The 16,450-nt window shown below is 35.3% G+C and overlaps 2 long non-coding RNA genes across 2 annotated transcripts; both read left to right on the top strand.

The window, feature by feature from the left end:
• The first annotated feature begins 11,901 nt into the window (after positions 1 to 11,901).
• LOC110266628 (uncharacterized) lies at positions 11,902 to 12,379 on the top strand. Its single transcript, XR_015892143.1, has 3 exons — positions 11,902 to 12,026; positions 12,126 to 12,179; positions 12,268 to 12,379. It is a non-coding gene; the product is annotated as an uncharacterized LOC110266628 (long non-coding RNA).
• Positions 12,380 to 15,271: 2,892 nt separating this feature from the next.
• On the top strand, positions 15,272 to 15,878 carry LOC107609580 (uncharacterized). Its single transcript, XR_015892068.1, has 3 exons — positions 15,272 to 15,468; positions 15,617 to 15,667; positions 15,791 to 15,878. It is a non-coding gene; the product is annotated as an uncharacterized LOC107609580 (long non-coding RNA).
• Positions 15,879 to 16,450: the final 572 nt, after the last annotated feature.

Raw genomic sequence — 16,450 nt, 5'->3', positions numbered from 1 at the left:
CACTATCAATTATGCAGAAATTCTGCCTTGGACTTTTTCAACAACCTTACATACTATAACACTCATTTAAACTTATAACCCTTCCAAAATCACATTTCTAACTTTTATTCAGTTATTCAAAGTTTCTTTCACAGCCAACACAGCCCAAAAACCTAAATTCAATAATTTTCACAATTTCAAGTACTTAATCATAATCAAAGTTTCACTTTTCTGCACTATGTCGTACATAACAATTTATATACACTAATAATCATCATTCAAACACATAATAAAGTTATGTTCACCATCAATCAAACATATGATATTTGAATAATTCTCATCAGCAGACAGAACCACAAGAATAATAATCTAACTATCCTATCCCTTACTTGGTGGTGTCGAAAATCGAAGGGCTTTGCTTTTAAGCTTACTTGCTCGGCTACAACACCTAATGCATCATAATTTATTTTCATTCATCATCATCATTATGGCCTTGAGACTGAACCCATGATCACAGGAAAAGAAAGATGAAACACTCACCTCCTTAAGCTAGGTGGTTCGGTGGTTTAGATAGGTTAAGGAAAATGCACTTGAGCTACACAAATTGGAAGGGAAAACAAGGATGGGCTGCTAGGTGATGGTGAAAACTGAATTGAACAGAGAAGAAGAAACCAAATCTAGCTTACCTAGTGAAGAATTCCAAAATAGCAAGGGTTGATAGAGGAAGGTGAAAATTATATTGCTTCAAGCTCCTATGGAAGTCGAAAGGATTGGAGAAGGTTACATGCTAAATGTGCTCTCTGTTGAGTTGCTCTCGGTCTTCTCTTTTTCTCTCTTCTTTGAATCAGATTATTTTTTTTGTGAGAAATTGAATAAGGGAAGGGTGGGATAGGTGTAAGCTTCTATATATGTTTTGTGGCTCTTGTAGGAGGATAGGGTAACACCTGTACTCAGCACTAATGACTAAGCATGTACTAGCTAATTAACTAAGTGGTGTAACTATGGTTTGAGGGTGATGTCCGTGGGGATTAAAGGAAGGAGAGGGTAGGTTTCTTTTCTTTTTATTCTTAGCCATGGTTAAACATTGATGGGTTTAAGTGAACTAATGGTTTGGGGTTAATTTATGGTTTTATGCAAGGATAGTTAAAGCTTTAATTTAGCTTAATATATAACAAGGGCATTTTGGTTTGACAATAAAAATTGTGATCATGTACTAATTGACTGATGATCTATCTAGGGTTGTTTCTTTACTAATTCATCACTTAATGAGACTAATAAACTAACAAGATGTGGCTAATTTGAAAGAAAAATTTACTATAGCGGTAATTATTTAATTACCAAGATTCGTCACTTGGAAGCACTAAAAAAAATTTTAGCGCTACGTGTTTTAATTTTAATTCGTTATCTATGCTATATATTTATATATCTAAATCTATGCGCGTCAGCAAATGTTGTAAAGAATGAGGAATCACAGGCTTCGTGGGGTAGGGTGGTTACACTACGCACCGAGCAGAACAGATGTTATGACTCATGCGTGCACACGAGGGGTGTGCGCACGCACACCCCATGAAAGTTGCAAGTTGTGCATACGTACAACATCATACGTACATACAAGCTGGGAAGAGCCTTTTGTTGAGTGTGTTCGCACGTATTCATGCGGGCGCACAAGATGGGAAATTTTACCTTTTATGCGTACGCACAACTCTATGCGTACGCACAAGTTAAGAAAACTCTACTAGTACGTGCGTACGCACAACCCTATGCATACGCACAATCCCTGCTTTTCAAATAAAAACATTGTTTTCAATCATTTTACCTTCCCGGTAAGCTTGCAAACTTTCATAACACTTGGTTAAGATCTTTTAGCTTGTTTTTAGGCTTTGAAACATAGAGAATACTATAAATGAGTTTAACTAGATATTTCTGGTAAAAAGTTTAGAAGACGGAAACTTAGGTTTCTAGAGTACTGAGGATGGATTAGTTGAGTGAGATGGCGTAGTACTATAATGATGATTAATGTGATGGGTTGTGGAATTATGGACCGATGATGGTTTTGACGAGTCTGGGACTCGAAGAGAAATGATGAATTATTAAATGTTGAAAGTGATCACTGAATGAGATATGGATATGTATTGTATTATACTGATATTGTTGAGACTCTATGCGCCTGGTAGGGACGGTAGGTTAATCTTGCCTGTCGAGGTCGCGGTGGCAGTGTAAGGGCGGTGGCTAGTCCCGCTTACGTTGAGATGTGAGGTTTGTGGCTGAGTATGCCGCTCGCATCCTTTCGGAATCATAAGAGTGTGCCAGGCACGATATTCATGGGGGTTCCCATTTATATTCATGATCAAAAGGCAACATCTCCATGGAGATGTGTCAGATTGGTAGTTGAACCAACAATGTGATATCACAGCCCATTTATATTCTTGAATTACTTTTTATACATGATTATTACTTGTGTTTTACTTGTATGAAACTACTTGTGTTTTCTACTGGGATTGAGGAGGTTCGGTAGGCAATGGCGATGGGATCACATGGTGATTAGGCTGGCGAAGGCTGTAGGATATTGGTGTAAATGTTAGATTAGAAATCCCATAAGTTAGATTACCCCTGTTTTATTATGGTTTTAAAGTTATGGTTTTAAATCTAGTTATGCTTTAAGTTTGAATCTTACATTTGATGTGAAGTTCTAGGATTACCTCTAGCGTCTCGGAACCTTATATCTTACATGGACACTATTACCATACTGAGAACCTCCGGTTCTCATACCATATTCTGTTGTTGTTTTTCAGGTGCAGGTTGTAACCCACCTCGGTGAGTTGCGTGATGGTGACATAGCGGAGGATCTTTCATCACCTTTTGCATTTTGATTATTTTGTTATAGTTCTCTCTATCTTTTGTACCTTTATTACTTTGTTGCCTTAGAGGCTAAACTTGAGAGACAAGTTGTTTATGGTTGTACCTTTATAAAACTCTGTTATGTCTGTATATAACTAGTCGGCCTAAACTCCGCGGGTTGCGGCTGGTACTCTATGACTATTATGCTTATATGTCTACATTCACTTTGTTATCTTGTACCGATATCTTATCCTTTACTCTTTTAGTTATCGTGTGAACGCTTTGCAATTTTGTATCTCATTTTTTTAGCTGTAATCCTTCATTGGCCTTCTCGTACTATTATTTCTTTCTATATATATGTATATTATCGTATAAGCCTTAGAACTATCATGGCACTTAGTTATCCTTTGCTTTACGGCTAGAGGTAAGGCTTAGGGTAATTAGGGTGTTACATGTATTTTCTGTCTGATTGTAAAGGTGACAGGGCACCTATTCCCTCTAATGGTGACACGGCACATAATCCCTGGAATGGTAACAGGGCACGTATTCCCTCTAGTGGTATTAATGTGCAATAGAGAGACATTGTCTGGGTTAGCTACCAGACATATTGGGTTCGGCTATATAACCGACGAATAAGCTCATTAGCCGTAGGACAGGCACTCATCATATTGCATTTGTTTGCTTTGTTTGGGTATGCCTAAGTGTTTTGGTTTGCCTATTTGATGAATTCTATTTAACTGATAACTGTGATACATGCTGTAACTGTTCTTAAAACGTGTTTGCATTGTATTTGTATGTGATTGTGGTTGATTTCTATTTTGAAGTATTGGAGGTGGATTGATGATAGCGGTGATTTATTTTATATTGGGACGGAGGCCAAATTGATATATTTGATTTGGGCCAGAGGTCATGATTGGTTAGTTCAGTGGTAAGTTTGTTTAAAAAGGTTTCTTAGTAAGCGGTGAAATGTATGGAGTGCTATTTTTGTGCGAATTTTATTAGAAAAATATAAGTTTTAAAATTTAACCAATGAACTGACGTTGACATTCACTGCGACTGAAAACGGTTTTATTTAAAATATCTTCTTATAACAACTCTTTTAAACCCTCTACTGAGAACCAACGAGGACGATGTTCTCACTCCCCTACAACTTTACCTTTTTAGGAATTTGATGAAGGAGCATTATGAAGAGTTTTATTGCGTTTTGTCTATACAATGTTGTTTTAGTTAGATAATTTTTCTTCTCTCGCCCTTGTTATTGTAATTTTGTAAGAGGTATAGAAGTTGTACGTTTTATATGTATATTATATTTATAAGCTACTTATGTAATAAGTTTTGTATATATGGATATACTTAGTGATTTTCATGATAAAGTATTTTTTCGGTTTTTTATCAAAGAAAACAGCAAAACAGTTTCAAGTCAAAGGCTCCTATTTTATTATTAAGTATATAAAGTTATCGTAATACTTCTTGCTATCAGAGAGCCGCAACTGGAAGCGTGACATTCTAATAGTAAGGGTGTTACATTATGGTATCAGAGCAGTTTTTTCTGTAGAACCTGAAAAATGGACTGACTATGCTTCAATTGCATACTCTGAGTGTCTGTCATGTTGTAGGTCTTATCCTAATGACGAGAGTTAGATCTTTATGCACATGACTGTCTATTGATTAATGCCGTTAAGCAATCATTGCATACTTCATGATATTAAGTTTGGCCAGCTTAATACTGATGGTTTATGTACATGAGAGCACGGGTTAACATAGACAAGATAGAACTCATAGGTAACACATATCGTGGGGTTTGGGAAACGTTAAGAGTTGAAGTTTGGGTAGTTGAAGCTCTGGAGTCGGTAGGAGTTTGGTGTGCAGACAATATACCCTTCGTTTTAATGCCAGCCCGTCTTATAATCTTTCTGTATCGAACCTATATTGTATGTTCTGCTTTGTACCACATTTTTTCTCTATAAATGTTTTATGCCATATGAACATCTTGGTATTTGAAACTGTAAATGTATCTATATGCTGAGACATTTTGTCTTTCCATAAGATGTCTAAAAGTAAAGTGTTGAGACTTTGTGATGTTTTGAGTATTAAGTTAAATTCTCGAGAATGGAAATTTTTATAAATGGTGGTAAGATGTAAGAACCTAAATTTTTTTGAAAAATTAATTAATAAATTATTTATGATTTATTTTATTTATCTAGAAAATATTTTCAGAGATTTTTATATTAATTGGGTACTTTTTTATTATTAATTTACAACTTTAGTGATTGAAAAATAATGAGAATTTTATCTGCTTTAATTTGAATAATTAGATTTTGAATTTTATTTTATGATTTAAGAGAAATTAATTTAATTATCTCTAGTTATTGAATTAGAGTATTTATTTAAAAATAAATTTGTAAATTGATAATTAAATGATATTTTTATAGATATTAATATTGTATTAAAATTTGGATTTCAATTACTCTATTACCCTAATTTTATTAAAATTACTAAACTACCCGAAATTCCCAATTTCATACACAAAACCCTAACCTAACACTCACCCTCACTCCCTTATCACATTAGCACCACCTCACCCACTGCCATCCTATCTTTTTTCCCCTCTCAGCTACAACGCATATACCCAAATAAACAAAAAAGAGAGTGAGATCTGAGAGACATCAGAGGAGAAAAAGATCAAGCTGAGGAAAGAGAGGGAGCCACCGTCACACCGCTACCGTCGCGCACCACCACCGCACTGTCAAGGCTGTCACATCGCCGACGAAGCGAAGAGAGAGAGAGAGAGACGCGCAGAGTTCAGGAGAGAGAGAGAGAGAGAGAGAGAGAGAGGCCAAACGCGGGGAGATTGATGAGGGATAAATGCCGGTTAGGAATTCAGCAAAGGATTTTTCCAATTCAATGTCGCAAAGTTGACGAGATACCCCTAATCAAAGTTTACAAGAGGATTTCACAACTATGAAATCAATAGCCGGGAGTAGGATCCCGGGTCGTTCTTCCAAGGACTTGCACTAGAAAGCACATTGTTGGTTAGGAATTTTGGGGTTTTTGGATTGCTTACGAAAGAAGTAAAATGACAAGTACATAAAAGCAACAAACAACTAACAATTAAGTTGAGATAACTCGAAATATCAAGCAAACATTGTCTAACTAACAAGAATGCATCAAGATAACTACAACTAGAAGCATATAAGAATAAGAACTATGATATTTGAATGAGAAAACTAGGAAATCACAACTAGCAAAAGTGAATGACAATCAATCAATATAAAGGGCTTGGCTAGGGGAGAGAATTGGAGTTTCTATCCTTATTGTCATCATCAATCTTGATGGAAATTGTCTATTGCTTCCAGTTAGTTATCCTCTAACAAATAAAGGAAAGTCAAGTGAATACAATTAACTTGAGTTCACAAGTCCTAGTCAACTCACAATAAAAGACTAGCTTTAGTTAAATTCAAGCCAACTAGCAACTTCCAATACTCAATCAACCATAGGCTTTGACAATTCAAGAGTTACCAATACTCAACCCCAAAGCCAAGATTAGAAATCTACTCCATAATCATAAGATGCATTTTCACAAACACCTTGTATGCGCTAAAAGAAGACATAATAAAATTGGAAAATAAATCCAAATCAAAGGTACCCACTAGCAATAATCAACAATAGCAATTCAACTAACACAATTAGAATATGAAAAACTTCAATGCCTTAATAAAATCAAAATCCAACAAGATCTAAAATTATAACCCAAAACAAGTAAAATTGCAAAAGTGCTAAGTAAAATTTGAGAATAGAAACTACAATTAAAGCAACAAGAGCTGAAATTAAAAAGGAACTCATCCAAGAATTCAAATGAAAATTATTAAGGAACCTTAAAATCTAGAGAGAAGTGAGAGTTTTTCTCTCTAGAATTCAAAAGTATGTAAAATTAGACTAATCAAATGTATGCTCCCATCCTTCTTCACTCCCAGCCTCTAATATGCATAATGGGCTTGAAACTGGGACAACAAGAGCTCTGAAATCGCCCCCAGCGTGTTCCTTTAAGTGAGGCATGTGATGCTTGTCATGCGCACGTGTCAACCACGTGTACGCGTCAGTCGACTACTGCACTTGGTCACGCGTACGCGTGAGTAGCCACTTCTCAATTCTTCAATTTCATGTTTTCCTTCCACTTTTGCATGCCTCTTTTCCATCCTCTAAGCCAATTCCCGCCTTATAAATTCTAAAATCACTGAACAAACGCATCACGGCATTGAATGATAACAAGAAAGGATTAATACAACAACAACAAAGCCTTGTCCCACTAAGTGGGGTCGGCTACATGAATCAAATGACGCCATTGTGCTCTGTAATGTATCATGTCTACAGAGAGACTGTTTACGTGTAGATCTCATTTGACCACCTCATGGATGGTCTTTTTAGGTATTCTTCTGCCTTTTGCCCCTTGTCCATGTTCCATCTCATCCACCCTCCTGACTGGATGTTCTATCGGTCTTCTTCTCACATGTCTAAACCACCTGAGACGCGATTCAACCATCTTTTCCACAATGGGTGCTACTCCAACTCTCTCCTTTATATCTTCGTTCCTTATTTTATCCAAACGCGTATGACCACTCATCCATCTCAACATCTTCATCTCTGCCACACTCAGCTTATGTTCGTGCTCCCTTTTAGCCGCCCAACACTCCGTACCATAAAGCATAGCTGGTCTTATAGCGGTGCGATAGAATTTACCTTTAAGTTTTAAAGGAACTTTTTTGTCGCATATAAAACCATATGCATGTTTTGAATAATTAGCATTTTTAAGGAATAAGAAACATGTTTTGAACTATGAAGCATAATTATGAAGGAATCATAAAAACATGTAATTTACATGAATAAATGTGAAAAAAGTTAACAAAATCCACTCAATTCAATCCAAAATATAAGACCTTCTTTAATGAGCCATCAGCTCATTTACCATCCTCAAAAACAACACAACACATCTGAGAAGAGAAGGGAGAAGAGGGTTCCATTAACACTATTCACTCTCTTCTTCAATCCATCATATCTCGAGCTACGGTGCTCCGATTTACGTGCCATCGGCGGCTACGTGAAGCTCTCGCCAAGTCCGTCACTTCTAGCTAAGCATTGTGTTAAGCTTCTCGAAATTTCCTGCCCTTGTGAAATTCGAAAATTTGGTTTTGGTTTTGAGTGGAATCTTGTGATTTTGGGTGTTTAGGTACACTCTAGCACTTGATTCCTATTGGGTTTTGACTCAATCAACATTGGGTAAGGTGAGTTTATTCTTAACCCTTGTGAAATTGTGATTATGATAAACCCTAGGTTGATTAGCTATGAATTATGTGTATATAGCTTGAATGGGTGTTATATGGAGAATGTTGGTGACTTGAAAGTGGACTTGGTGGCTTGATTGAGCTTGGGAACTTGTGGAAACTTGGTTAGGGTCAATTTGGTAAATTATTGCATATTGGGAATCGGCCATGGTATGATTTCGGTTTTTTCTATGTAATATATAATATTTCTGGACACTTAGGCTAATGACCCATAGGATAGGATTGGATTAAATTGGTTGTTGAATTGTTGAATGATGATGTATGATGATTTGATGATTTTGGGTTATTTTGATGAATGTTGGTATTGATGTTGATAAATGATATTGGATGTTGAAATTGAAGTTGATTTCTCATGATTAGTATTGATGGAATGATGATTGATGAGTTTGTATGTGAGAGATGGTTTAAGGTGATATAATTGATAATTGGGTTTAAGAATTTGATGATATGAGTGGTGGAATGTGATACACATGGTAAGAACTGATGTGTGATGAAGTTGGTATGGTTTTGGTTGAAAATTTTGGTAAGTTGAGAATTTAGTGAACTTTGGTAAAAAATGGACTTTTGATGAAATTTGATGGATCATATCTTGAGCTACCATTTTTGAATTGGAATAAATTTTATAATCAAAGATAATTTAAAGAGCTTTAAAACGATATCAATTTTGTAGAAATATGAATTTTGTAGAGAAAGATATGATCGTTGAAAGTTGGTGTCTAAAATCTGAATTTTGTGAATGCTGCAGAATTTGTGATTTCTGGTTTGTGTGCGCACGTACAGCCTTGTTCGCACGCACACCCTGTGTAATCTTGAACATGTGCGCACGCACACCCTTGTATGCATGCACACCCTTGTGCGCACGCACACAGAAGGGGAGGCCTATTGTTGGGAGCGCTAGCACGCTCTGTGCGCACACACAACCTACAAAGTTTTGCAAGATGTGCGCATGCATAGCCTTGTGCGTATGCACACGATGAAAGGTGCATTCTGTTGAGGGCGTTCGCACAACCCTATGCGTACGCACACTTCTTGAAAATTCCTATGGGCGTGCGTACGCACAACCCTATGCGTACGCACACTGCCTTGTTTTTCAATAAAAACCTTGTTTTTAACTGTTTCACCTTCCCGACAAGCTTGTAAACTTCCGTGACACTTATATAAGACTCTTTGGCTTGTGTCAAAACATAGAAAAGGTCCTAGGCAATTTAATTTGGTATTTCTGGTAAAAAGTTAGAGAACGGAGGCTTAGGTTTCTGGTGTAATGAGGACGGATTAGCTGAGAGAGATGACGAAGTACTATAATACCGATTGATATAAAGAATTATGGAAATTATGAATTGGCAGTGGTTGAGATGAGTATAGGACTCGGAATGGAAATTTTGAATTGACAGTGGTTGAGATGAGTTTGGGACTCGAAATGAAATGATGAATTATTGATATACTGAAAAATGATTTTTTTGAAAACCACTGGATTACTGTTATATACTGAGATTTGTTGAGACGCTATGCGCCTGGCAGGGACGGTAGGTTAATCTTGCTTGTCGAGGTCGCGGCGGCGTAAGGACTGTCAATTTATCCCGCTTACGCTGAGATGTGAGGTCTGTGGCAAGAGTATCCTGCTCGCATCCCTTCGGAATCAATATAGTGTGCAGGCACTGACATCCTAGACCGTGATCCGGGCATGATATCTCAGGGGTTCCCATTATGAGACCGAAGGGCGACATCTCCATGGGGACGTGTCGGGTTGGCAGTTGAACCGACAATGTGATATCACATCCAATAGGATAGGCATTCATCATGTGTATTTTTATCTGCTTGCTTGCTTTGCCGACATGAATTGTATGCCTAATTGTATAACATGCCTAATTGTCTAATTGAATTACTTGATATACATACTTATACTTGTGTTTTCCTTGCATTGTATTAATTGTGTATTCTACTGGGATTGAGTAGGTTCAGAAGGCGGTGGTGATGGGATCGCATGGAGGATAGATTAGTGAAGGCTGTGGGATAGCAGAGAGTTGTTAGTTTAGAAATCCACTAAGTTAGATTACCCCTTTATCATTATGGTTTTAAGTGATGTTTTAATGTTTGAGTTATGCTTTAAGCTGAATGTTGTGATGGATATGAAGTTCTAGGATTGCCTCTGGCATCCCTGAGTCTTATATCTTACATCACTGGGCACTGTTACCACATTGAGAATCTCCGGTTCTCATACCATATTCTATTGTTATTTTTTAGATGCAGGTCGTAACCCACCTCGGTGAGTTGCTTGGTGGTGACAGAACAGAGCATTGCTATCTTGTTTTGAAGTCTCTTTTGATTATTTTGTATAGATCTCTCACTTTTATATCTATTTTGCCTAGAGGCTTACTTTGAGAGGTAGTTTGTATAAGCTGTTTTACTGTCTAAACTCTGTATGTTTGTATCTAACTAGCCAGCTTAAACTCTGTGAGTGGTGGCTAGATCTCTATATTAGTATCTTTTGATATATCTATATACATATACCTTGATATCCGTACGTATATCTTGTGCTTCGTTTAGTATAGGTTCGTGAGTACGTTTGCGCTTTCCGAACTTTGTTTTTGAGCTTAATTCTTCATCTGGCTTCTAGAATATATTAATTTCCTTCTATATAAATATGTATAAGCTTTTGAATTGTCGTAACCTTTGATTAACCTTTGCTTTACGACGCGAGGTAAGGCTTAGGGTAATTAGGGTGTTACAAAGAGTCTCGTACACATGATTTAGGATAAAGTTCGCATACAAACGAGGTGCAAACTGTAACATCCCACATTTTTAAAAATCTAAATATGAATGAATTGTGATTTTATCTTATCAAGTTTAAACTTTATAATTTTAGAAATTATTCTATTAGAAATAATTAAAGAGATTCGGAGATAAATTCATTTTGAATCATTTAATATTCTGAAGTAATTTTATTATAATTGAATATCTTGCATCATTTTAAAAATTGAAAAATAAGAAACAATTGTACACTTTAATTTAAGTAACTCCTATTATAAATAAGTTGTGACTTATTTTATTTTGAACTCCTTATTAAAATTTTATTAAAATAGTTTTATTAAAATTTGGAGTTAAGTTAATTAATATTCTTATGTAATTTTTATAATTGGTTATTTCATATGATTGAAAAATAAAATTTAGTAATGGAAATATTATATAATTTAATTTAGGTAATTTCTATCACGAATAAATTATGGTTTATTTTATTAAGTTGAGCTCTTAGAGGTTGATTTATTAGGAATGATTAAATTAATTTTTATAAATACTTTAAGTTTAAGTTAATTAATGTTTATGTACAACTTTTACTGTAATTAGTTATTTTATATAAATTGAAATAAAAGTTCCAGCAATAAAAAAATAATGAAAGGACATATAATTTAATTTAGATAATTGTTATTTTGGGTTTAGGTTGAATTTTATAAAATGTGATTTGTAAACCCCGCTAAAATCGGTATATAATTAGTCAATAAATCGAATTTTTAATAGGAAAATTAAATATGCAAAGCTAATATCAAAATAGGATAGAGCTCGGCAAAACGAGAATTTTGATATCACTTTCGAAAAATTTGGCCCAAAATTGAGCCGAATGGGCCGAGCCGGTTGAACCGAGCCCAAACCAGGCCCATGGGCCCAACCAGCCCAGTATATAAATGAGCTAAAGCTCATTTTCTGCCTTAGAACACAACAGAAGCAACGTAAATGCATGGAGAAGAAGAGAATGAATTCCAAAACCTAGCTTGATCTTCTTTCTTTGATAACTTTTGATCCGGAGCTCCGATTGACGAGCCGTTTGCGGTCACGCATCGGGCTCGTTGAGTTCTTCAATTCTATTCAAATAAAACAGTAAGTAAATCACTTTTTCCTAGATCCATTTCGGCTGGTATATGAATTTCGGGTTTAAGGTTTGAGAAACTCAATTCCTTGATGATTTTCATGTTTTAGGGGTCCACTAGACTTGATTTCTTGTGGGTATTGCCCAAGGATCAGTGGGTAAAGGTAAGAGATCTTAAACCCTAATGAAATTTCTGAATTTAGGAATTTGGGTATTGAGTTGTTATGTTTGGATGTGTTAATTGTGGTTTAGGTAGTGTGTATGTGAATGTTGATGCTTGTTGGAGGCTTGTTGGTGATCAAGCTTGGTTTGGGGCTGTTTGATTGAGTTTGGAGGGGCTGTAATTTTGAGTTGTGAGGCTGCCTTGGGTGAATTAAGTGATCAGCCAAGGTATGGTTTAAGTTTCGCACGTTTAATATTTACGGTGTTGTGAAAACTTAGGTTAGAGGAACCATAGAATAAGTTGGATTGTTTGTTGTATTTAATGATTAGCCTTGTAATGTTGTTAGAATAGATTTGTTAGTGAATTTATATATTAGAATTATGAGGTGTGAAAGTTATTAATGGTGTGCTCTTATATTTATTTATGATGGATTAGAATTGGTGTTTGTTAATAAGGATGTAGAGTTGTGTTGTGGTGGTATTGTATATGCTGTAACTAATTACGTAATGATCGGAATTGTATGAGACCAAGTTTGGGCTAAACTTGGGAATATAAGGAACTAAACTGGAAAATTTGGGACCTTTTTCTTAAATTTACAATTTATGGCAAATTTTTAAAGTTAGGTTGTTAAATCTGTCCAGCAGCAGAAAAGATCAAACAGGGCAGCAACTTTTTTGTCTTTCTGCGACTTCTACGAGTTGAGTTTTGGAGCAAAACCAATTTTGTTATAAAATTTGATTAACTTGATTTATTTCTCTAAAATTTCAGAATTTTAAGAGTTGAGGATTGGGAGTTGTGAATTTTTGAATATTGGTGGTCAAAACTGAAAAGAAACAGATTTCAGCAAGCTATGCATCAACTTCCAATGCTTGTAACTCTTAGAATTAAATAGAAATTGGGTTGCAACCAAGACACACTTGTTTTTGGATGAGCTAGGGGTCCTTAAATCAAAATTTAGCTTAATTGGAGTTTTGTAATAAAAGTTATTCTAATTGAAAGGTACTAAGCTTGTTGGTTTTTAAAACAGATTTTGTCTCATTTTTACTTAACTTCCAGGTAATGTAACTTTTTCATTAAAAATGGTATTGACTCAGAACCAATTGAGAAAGAAACCTGGATGAGTAATGTTTAACTACATTAATTTTCAAAGTCATTGGATTTAACTTGGATTTTATATTGAATTTTGAATATCACATGCTGCTGCTATTTTTCTGGTTTTATGCACTGCAGAGTAGTCACGGTTTTTCCTTTATTCTTGAGGCTAGAAAAATCAGAAAATTATGATATTTAGTTTGTTAGAAAGCTTATTTCAATATGAACGCCTGGATATAAAGTTTGTGCAATTCCGAGTTCATTTGCTATATTAGAAATAGAAAAGAAAATAGAGTGTCGAGGATGTCTTAGTGATAGCACTACAAAAAAAAGAGCACAAAATGGCAGCAACATAATGGCGTTTCTATAAAACTGCCATTATATTCATAAATTAAGGCGATTTATGCAGCTGCCATAATTTGCTTCCAGAAAGCAGCGGTTTTTTGGTGTTTTTGACAGATTTAAACGCCATTACTTACTCTGCTTCACTGATATAAAAATTCTTCTATTTCATTAATAAAGATTGTGCTATTTAATCGAACCTCCATCGCAATGTGAGAAACCTAGAATAAACTCCATCGCAATATGAGATCTGCAATCTCATCCACGAGGCTCTCCTCTGGCGGCAAGCTCCTCCATCAACGCTTTTCTTCTAGCTGCGATCTCCTCCTTCAACATTTCACTCCATCAACGTTTCACTTCAATCGATGGATCTGCTGTGTGATTTTTCCTGCTCCACCGTGTTGTCCTCTGTGAAGCTTCTCCTTCTCCATCTTCGTTGAATTAGTTTTATATACAAATCCACATTCTCTTCTTTTAATTACTCATACTTTGTTTTGCAAATTGTTACTACTTCTATTTCTGTAATTTTAGGTTTTGATTTTCTTCCCTGTTAGCAGAAATTGGGGGTAAGGTCTTCATGTAATTTCTTCGATTTCTTCTTACATGCGTGTATACAAATTTGCATTCTCTTTGCGGTTTTGATTTGTAAATATGCTCTCGGTTGGTGCTTTACTGATTTGCATAGCACGTGTTTGATGAATTGCTTGAATGCTTATTTTTTTGGTTTATGCATTTATTTAATCATTGTTGTATGTGACATATTGTAGACATATCAACAAATTCTTTTATTAGCTTGAAACTTGTTTTTGTGCTTTGTTAAGTTATTTGCTTTAGAGAACAATGAAGTTATTAACAATGAGGTTGTTTTATATAGATAAATAGATTTGGAACTATTTAGAAGATGCATGGAAGCTACTTAAATAAGAGCCACTTGAAGATAGACATCATCTTTTCATTCATCTGGTGAGTATTAACATGCTGAACTTAAATAGTGCTTGTGACCTTGAAATAATTAGTTTAAATTTAGTATTAGCATGCAGTTTTCTTATCAGCAGAAGTTGTTGCAGTAGCTGCAAAAGCTTTAACGCCAAAGCAACATGGTCTTGGTGGTTTACCACTTCCACTCACCAAGTAACTCACACAAGGCTTTAGGTTCTTAATCACATCACTGCATGATGAAATTGTAGCCTTAGAACTAGTTACTGAGGTCACTAAAATCATAAGAACACGTGTAGCAGAAACTAATTTCATGCTTATTTAATTAATTGTTATATGTGGTGGTGCTGATGGTGGTTTCAATTTGCATTGTTGGTCCATGTTTAGACATTTTTATAGGATCGGAGGAAGCTAAAAACTGCAAGTAAAAATAATTGTTAAAATAAAATTGTTAAATAGAGTACAAGAAAGATGAGTTTGATTTTGATTGTATAAGAAATTGTTAAAATTTCAAGGTTAGGTGAAAGTATTGAAGAAGGGGTTATTCAGTTTCAACAAGTAATATAAATTGCACAAGATAATTGGTGCATATATAAATATTTTACAGTTTTCAAATCATGTAGGGATTTGATCATTATGGACATTTAATTCTGTGCTGGTTGGTAGTAAACCTTGTAAGGGTTGTTTATCACTATTGCACACTTTGTTAGTAGTGGTGACAATGAACCATCGAGGAGCAGAAGTGGGGCTAAGGAATAAGGAGTGGATCATCAAGAGCCAACAACACACACACACACACACACCCTGTGTTCTGTGTCTTGGAGATGGCAATGGCAATGGCACTTCTTTGCAGACTTTCAACTTCCATGGACAAGCCTTTACGTCCTCTCTTTAGTGCAGGCACCACTGTTTACTACAAGGTCTTCTTTAATCAAATTTCCAACCATATATGCTTTATATTATATTATTATCTTTATAATAATAAATATTCATATTCATAATATTCTATGCTCCCCTACCTTAACCAATTAAATACTTGCCATTCTTTTCCCTTGCTTTTGAATGTAGTCCTCTTTACCTGATGAAGCTGTTTATGACAAAGAAAAATCCCGAGTTTTGGTAAGCTTATTATATAATTACAGTTAATGTTATGCATATCTAGATATACATATTGTTTCAACTTTCAAGCAGAAAGGAAGAAAAATCATACTTCTATTGTAATATATTGATTTGCCTTTGTAGTGGCCAAAGCAATTGAATGCTTTACTTGAGGAAGTTGATCCTGAGATTGCTGATATAATTGAGCTAGAGAAAGCTAGATAATGGAAGGTAATATATTAGTTTATTATTACTTGCATCTTTGCCAGGGATATAGAAAATCTTGAAAAAAATAATGCAACTATCTGAGTTTATGCAAAACATTTGAATGTTTTATTGCCTATCATATATGATGATTGATGAGATGATGGTAGAGTTTTGCTTTCCAGTTTTCACCACATATATAGATTGACTTCTTGTTTTTGTTTTTGTGAAGGGGCTAGAAGTCATACCCTTAAAAAATTTCACCTCTGTCTCTGTGATGGAAGCTGTAGGGTCTATCATGACAAACAAATACAGTGAGGGATATCCTGGTGCTAGTTACTATGGTGGAAATGAGTTTGTCACTCTTTCGCTTTCTTTTATAGGAGTGTCACATTGAAATATTGAATCAATTTAATGATTTTTTATCTTTCTTATTTCAGGTATATTGACATGGCTGAAACACTATGCCAGAAGCGTGCCTTGGAAGCGTTCCGGTTGGATCCAGCGAGATGAGAGGTAATCACACAACACTAACATAGTACCTGATTTGTTAATAAATGACTGGACAGCTTCTTTCTATTTTTTAATACCAAATCATGG

Source organism: Arachis ipaensis, chromosome B7 (genome assembly GCF_059453495.1).
Source record: "Arachis ipaensis isolate K30076 ecotype BB chromosome B7, ASM5945349v1, whole genome shotgun sequence".
NCBI lineage: Eukaryota > Viridiplantae > Streptophyta > Magnoliopsida > Fabales > Fabaceae > Arachis > Arachis ipaensis.
The sequence above is the reverse complement of the archived record's forward strand: the minus strand, read 5'-3'. Positions and strand labels throughout refer to the sequence as shown.